The following is a 6,948-nucleotide window of genomic DNA, read 5'->3' on the forward strand; positions in this document are numbered from 1 at the left end:
CGCTGCCTTCTGTTAAAGTAAACATATTATTTGTTACTCGTAAAAGTTCAATAAACTTTGTTTATCATTTCAATTATTATTGACTAGTTCACTAATTTTCTGCCGCAATCTAACATATCCATGTTTCTTTAAACACCAATTAAAATGTAGACACACACGCACACTTACTCACACGGTGCCTACACAACAATTGGCCCTGCTCTCTGCCCCCAATGAGTCCCTAGTGCGGCCACGGCCGACTCTACTCATGGTGAGGCCGGTCGATGTAGATCTAATAGAGGAGCGTGGGTTCCTTCTATACATATCATGTCTAGGTTTTGGTTGCCTTAGAGCATCTTCAGCCGCACCTCCAGGACGGCGCTTAGAAGTTTTTTCCAGCACCGGCGCTAGAAAAGCGTCCCAGCCGCATTCTTACAGGCTCGTTTTGCGTCAGATTTGACGAAAACTACGGCTAGCGCACACAACGCAACCCCACGGAATGGGGGAGCTGGGGGCGCCGGCACTATTTTTTGGCTGCAAAAGGCCCACTGCCAGCCTCTAATCTCTCTCTCCTTCATTTTTCTGGCTAGGCCCACCACGTGCAGTGCAAGCAAAAATCTCCTCTCTCCCGCACGCCCGCCGCCCCTTCTCCTCCACGCTCCACCAGCCCTTCCTCGCTCATCCATCGTCGCGGCCTGCGCCGGCTCCTCTACCTGGACCGCCTCCGGCACGACTTCAGGACGTGCGCACGGGCTACACCGTGCAGGTCGTCGGGTCCTTCCACCTCCTTGCCGACGCAAGCATCAACTGCGCGCCCCGGCCCTGGGTGCGCTTCCCGCGCGCGCCTCCCGCCCTCGCCACCCTTCCCGCGCACCTGCAGCCCTCGCTGCGCCTCCTCGCCCCGAGCCCCCGCTTGAGCGTCGTGTGCCGTGGAGCGGTGGGAGTAAAGGAAGCTCGCATCCACCGGCTCGAGGTGGCGGGGGTCGAGCTCGATGCCCATGTACGCGGAGGAGGAGTTGCTGGCGCGAGCGGACGAGCTCCTCGGGCCGCCCCCGCAAGCGAGCAGGAGGGAGCGGCACCCGCGCGCTCCACGGCGCCCGAGCCGCCCGTCGGAGTTTCCGACGCAGAGGGGGTGCCCGCCGTGCTCGCAGACGGACGGCGTGCAGGTCCTCGGGAGGGCGCGGCCGGCGAGCGGGCGCGGCCTGGGCGCAGACGGGTGAGGAGGACGGCGGCGTGGAAGGAGGGCACCCGTGAGCGCGCGGCCTGGGCGCGGACGGGCGAGCGTGGCCGGCAAGCGGGCGCGGCCTAGGCGCGGACGGGCGAGCGCGGCCGCGGGAGGGCGAGCGGGAGCGCGCGGCCGACGAGCGGGCGCGGCCTGGGAAGATGTGGAGCCGGCTGCCGCTGCTGCCGGCGAGGTCGGGTGGAGAGGCGGAGAAGCAGAAGCAGGTGGCCATGGAGGTGGAGGCGGCATGGCCGAGCAGAGGAGAGACGAGCCGTCTGGATAAGGGTGGGAACGCAACGAGTAGAAGTTTCTTCAGCCTCGGGCTAAATTTTTCACCGACAGCCCCTCAAACGGTGAAAAAAATACCTTCTGGAAGGCTCAACGGCTGGAGATGCTTTTAGATGGAGCCGTAGAGGTGTGTGCCTAGATGTCTATCTGGAGCGTGCCGTCGACGCACATGCAAGCTGCGTCTAGTGGATATAGGGCCTGTCTTGCTAGTTGCAGTGGTGAGGAGTCACGTGTAGTCTAGGAAGGAATCAGTGACTTCATCAATTATGAACGAGTGTTAAAAAACGTCTTATATTATAGAACGGAGGGAGTATATGAAAATAGGCATGGAGTCATGTTATTACCTCTTCACAAGACACGGAGGCTACGTAGCATTGTAACTAATGGATCTTTGAGGATGTATCGTACCATTCAAGGAAATTATCAAGTACTCCATGAAACATTTTCTTTATCATTTGCACTGAACAGCATTATTCACAAATATATATGCATGCCCTATCTCGTTATGCGGCAGTTTGGGTTTTCTATTTTCTGAAAAAAAAATCAATTAAGGTACCTCTTGCATAGTACCTTCCAAAAGTATTTATCTACACTAGTTCATTTTTTATTCATGGAAAATACTATAGTATATAGTTCAAGTATTAAGCTAGGAATTTTTTTAATTCATTTGATAATATTTAGGTGTTAAATGATTTTCTAGCTTTTTAGTCAAGATAACACAAATTTGAACTACATGCACGTGTCAAAAAAAAGAACTACATGTATCTATTTTATATAAATTTTAAAAATACATTTAAATAATCTTGTATATATATATTTTTGCTTATATATAATATATAGAGCAATTCAAATTTATGGCAACTTTATCTGAACTATATTTGAAACCTTGAATTACACTTATTTCTTAACAAATATATTAAGTCCTCCTGCGATTTTCAATCTGTGGCACATTTCATCGGGAGCTCCCAGTCGGCGAGAGCTGGGAATCAAACTCTTCACCTAAATGAGAGCAACCTAACGCCAGAACCACCACACAAAGCTGCCAAGCTTTTCTATTATCAGAAACAAGATCTATTTGGCCATTGTTCTAGAGATATATTATATACCCAGAATTATTTATTTGAAAAGTAATTCACAAAAGAATTAAAGAACCACGAATCTGAAAAAAGTTCAAAAACTAGAAAAGGTTCTTGAAAAATGGAAAACCTCATTACTTTCGAAAAAAAGTTCATCCATTTTGGAAAAGATCACAAATTTGATAAAAAGTTCATTGACTTTGAAAAAAGTTAATCGATTTCGAAAAAATGTTATCGGTTTTGAAAAAATTTCATCAAATATGAAAACAATTCATCAAATTTGAAAAAAAAATCATCAAAATGCAGAAAAAATTATCAAATTTGAAAAAGTTCATGGAATTTCAGAAAAAATTCAACGATTTTAAAAAAGTTCATCGAATTTGAAAGAACGTTCATTAAAATTCAAAAAAATCACCAATTTTGAAATACAGTTCATGGATTTGAAAAAGTTCATCAAATTTTAAAAAACATCGATACGTTCACATATTTGTGAATAATCCAACGAAAGAAAAAAACATAAAAGGAAAAAAAAAGGAATGAATATAAGAGGAGAAAAGTTTACTGTTACCATATCCCGTTGGATGGTGTGTTGGTTACACCAGCGTACCTTGATGAGGGAGGTCGTTGGTTTGATTCCCGAATGGCGCCCTTTTTTGTGAATTAAGACACAAAAAGAAAAAGATGTTAGATGGGCTGGCCCAGAACGGCGGCGCTTCAGACGCCCGTTTGCAAAAGCACTAGTAACGGGCGCCTGAAGCGCGAAATAGGGTCTGCCCGCCCCATTTCATGACAGAAAACATTACGCATTTGGGCATGCTGGGCCCACTTTTGTTCGGTGGCGAAACTTTCGAAACTGTCACAGAATTAGGCGCATCCATTGCGGCCATAAATCCACAGATATCTTGTGGTCGTTGCGTCCCTTCTAGCCAATCAACAACATGTTTCTTTTTTTTACATGGGAATCTGATATTTCATTAACCAAAGTGTCAAGCAAGATCGTTGGCCACTAAGTCATGCACAAACATAGGTGCATTGTGCGCCGCCTAGCCATACAGCTTGGGGATCGACGACCATCTTCGAGCCATGTTACACTAGGCATCCGCTACCTTATTTACATTGTCTCGGCAAGTACTTCATTTAACCAATGACATGTTGATTATCAAAGATGCAAATTTTCCATGTCATCATGGGAGTAAGAACTTTGTTTACATCTTTATATCTCATTTTTTTTAAATTAAGAAAACATGCAGCAGAGTCATGTTGCTTTCTCTAAAATAATCGAAAAAACTAACGTCCACGTGTGGCATCTTACATATCGTCCACACGCCTCCTTCACCACTCATTTTGCCACGTATGAATAGATGACATCAGCAGGAATTTTTTTGGTTTTCGGGTTAAAAATGTTTTATCTCCTAATTAAAAAATCAAAATAAAAATCCATTTTCACCATTAAATCCGTCTCGACGAGATCTTCAAAACTAGACCCATGTTGATATGTTTTGATGAAAAAAAATTTACCCGAAAGTTGCCATGATGTTTACACTGTAGTTGCCGTAGTGCTTAAACTAAAGTTGCCATGTGGAATTTTAGTTTGTAGAGCATCGCAATTTTAGTTTTTTTATGATGGCAATTCTAGTACATTGACCATGAAAATTATTTTTTTATGAATCATGGCAATTTTAAGTGCATGTATCATGGCAATTTTTGTTTATGGTTCATGGCAAGTCTAGTTTCTTAATTCCCTGTTTTATAATATGTCAAAATTTACTTTTAAATGTAGAAAAAAATAGCTGAAACATATCATGGCAACTTCAGCTTAAACATCATGGCAATTCATATGCAATAGACATGGTAACTTTTAACCCAAAAAAATTTCGTCGAAATATATTGATATGAGATTTAGTTTCGAAGATCTCGTCGCGAGGGATTTAATGGTGAAAAAGGATCTTCAATCGGATTTTTCATTTAAGGGATAAAACATTTTAAAAACTGAAAAATCCAAAAAGATTCCCACATGCATGCATCCGGTGACGTGGCGCAGTCGGTATGTTATATGGCGTGTGGGCATTAGCATTGTCCACAATAATTGTGTTTACATATTGGAAAATATATTTCTCTGAAAACTTAATGATCTAAAACGTCTTATATTAGTTTATAGAGAAAGTAACTTTTTGTGCGAATATCTAATTCTGAGCCCGGGCTCATTTGCACCCAATGGACAGTCAATTCAAAAGCGATAGTAAAAAAATAAATCTTTTTTTGCATGAAAGATATTTTAGGGCGTGAGTGCGTGCCAAATTTCAAATTTCAAAGCATTTGGAGATAGGAGTAGCTCTCAGCAAAGAAATCAGATCCAAACAGTAAACTTGTTTACCTGGACCTTAAATTTATCTTTTTTATTGAGAGCTACTCAGACACACAAATGCTCTGAAATTTAGCGCGGACAACACTTACTCAGTCATCTTTCTCCACAAAAAGATCAGATTGTTTCACTCGCCTTGTCCTTTTTTGTGTACATAAAATAATTTTCCAATATTACCAGCTGCTTGAGAATTAATAGTTAGAGGCACATCGCACATATTCAGGCCATCAAATTACCGAGCTAGCCAATTAGCAGTAATAATAGTAAGGAGTACTGGTAGTTAACCGATCAGCATGTGAAGCAGCATGTCGTTGCACGCGTCCATGGCGCCGGGCAGGCACCACTGTAGGCAGTCACGGGACACCGTAAACTTCTCCGACTCCCACAGCCGGTACTTGCTCGGGTGGGCGTCCGGCCGCAGCGCCATGGCCTCCGTCGCGTCCATGAGCAGCATCCTCACCCCTTTCCCTCTCGCCGCAGCCTCTGCCGCCGCGAACTCCTCGACCTGTATCCGGCGCATCTCCTTCTGCCCCTCGTCCATCTCCCACTCGCCGCGCCGGAGAGGCCGCGTCCGGACGCAGTCGCCGTCCTCGTTCCGCGTGCCGTTCTCGTAGTGCGACGGCGAGATCGTCCGCACGATGACCGTCCTTGAGCGGCCGCCCGGCGCGCCAACGGCCGCGCGGAGCGCGCTCCGGAACGCCAGCCGCAGGGAGTACCGGAGCGTGAGGTCGGTGACGTTGGGCGCGAGGCAGCCGCTGCACCCGACGAGGCGGCCACGCTCGTAGAACACGGACGGCCGGTAGAACCAGCTGCCGGCGGAGACGACGATGTAGTCGAACATGCCGGCGTGGGCCGCCCATCCAGCGTCCGGCTCGTCCAGGTGGAGGCTCCACAGGCCCGCCCCGCTGCGCGTCGGGCCGTCCCGGTCGGTCTCGACGGCGCGGACGAGGAACGGCGACGGCGAAGCCGTGGCGCTCGTAGCGGTAGACGTATCCCGCTTTGGTCCACGGCACGGGCCGCTCGGCCCGCGCCAGGAGGCACACGAGCGAGTGCATCTGGTTCCTGGCGAGCGAGTCGCCGACGAACGCCACGGACTTCCCCCTCATGGCGCCGAGGAACCGCGCCGCGTCGAAGCGGGGCAGCTCGCACCCGTCCGGCCGCCACCGCCACCGGACGAACCCGAGGTCCGGCTTGCCGTAGCGCATGCAGTCGTAGTGGCCGTGGATCACGGGGCACGTCTCGTTGGTGTATCCCGGCGCACCCGGGTCGGGCACCCACTCGCCCTTGAATATGTCGCAGGACCCGTTGACGCCTCGTCCATGGCCGGCCGTGCTCGTGACCGCCAGCGGCATCAGCGGCACGCCGCCGGGCAGGCTCATCGCCGCGAGGACTACAAGGCACGTCGTGAGGACGGCGGCGGGGAGCACATAGTGCCAGTGGCGGCTGTAATGGGCAATCGACGGGAGCTTAACTCCATGAAACTTCATCGCTGTTAACATCTATCCCAAGTTCCCAACGAACTACGGATCATGAGCATTATGTTTATGATAGTATGAACGAGTTTATGTATACAGATTCTTTTTTTGTGCTGCTTCATGAACGTTCATGAGTGTAGTGGCAGCTGGAAGTAGCATGTCGATGCGGTAGCATTGACGACGAAGACGGTGGTGACTAGTTAGCGTTGCACGGTACGTAATTAGTGTGCGGCTTACACTTGTGATGGTGGATTCCACGTGACCTTGAGTGCTAAACAGGTGCGCTTGTATACTGAGCTAGCGGTAGAGCTTCAATCTTTTTGACCGGCGTGTCGAGATCTAGGAACGGAAGTTCACCAACCATTCCACACATTCGAGAATGAGTATTTTATTTCTGATCTGTCGCGTGTTTTCCAACGCTATGGTCGTGACAATCTCGGTTACTGCATCATTTTTAAGCACTTTGCATACTATTCTCAACTGGACCTGACTGAGCGCAAGAAACCAACATTCACACCTTGATTGGTTGTTTGTATTCCCTCTAGC

The 6,948-nt window shown here is 48.0% G+C and overlaps 1 pseudogene; it reads right to left on the bottom strand.

Annotated features, from left to right (window-relative positions):
* Window positions 1-5,073: 5,073 nt before the first annotated feature.
* Window positions 5,074-6,426, bottom strand: LOC123169997 (protein trichome birefringence-like 19; annotated as a pseudogene).
* Window positions 6,427-6,948: the final 522 nt, after the last annotated feature.

The sequence above is a fragment of the Triticum aestivum genome, chromosome 7D (genome assembly GCF_018294505.1).
Source record: "Triticum aestivum cultivar Chinese Spring chromosome 7D, IWGSC CS RefSeq v2.1, whole genome shotgun sequence".
In the NCBI taxonomy this organism is placed as follows: Eukaryota; Viridiplantae; Streptophyta; class Magnoliopsida; order Poales; family Poaceae; genus Triticum; species Triticum aestivum.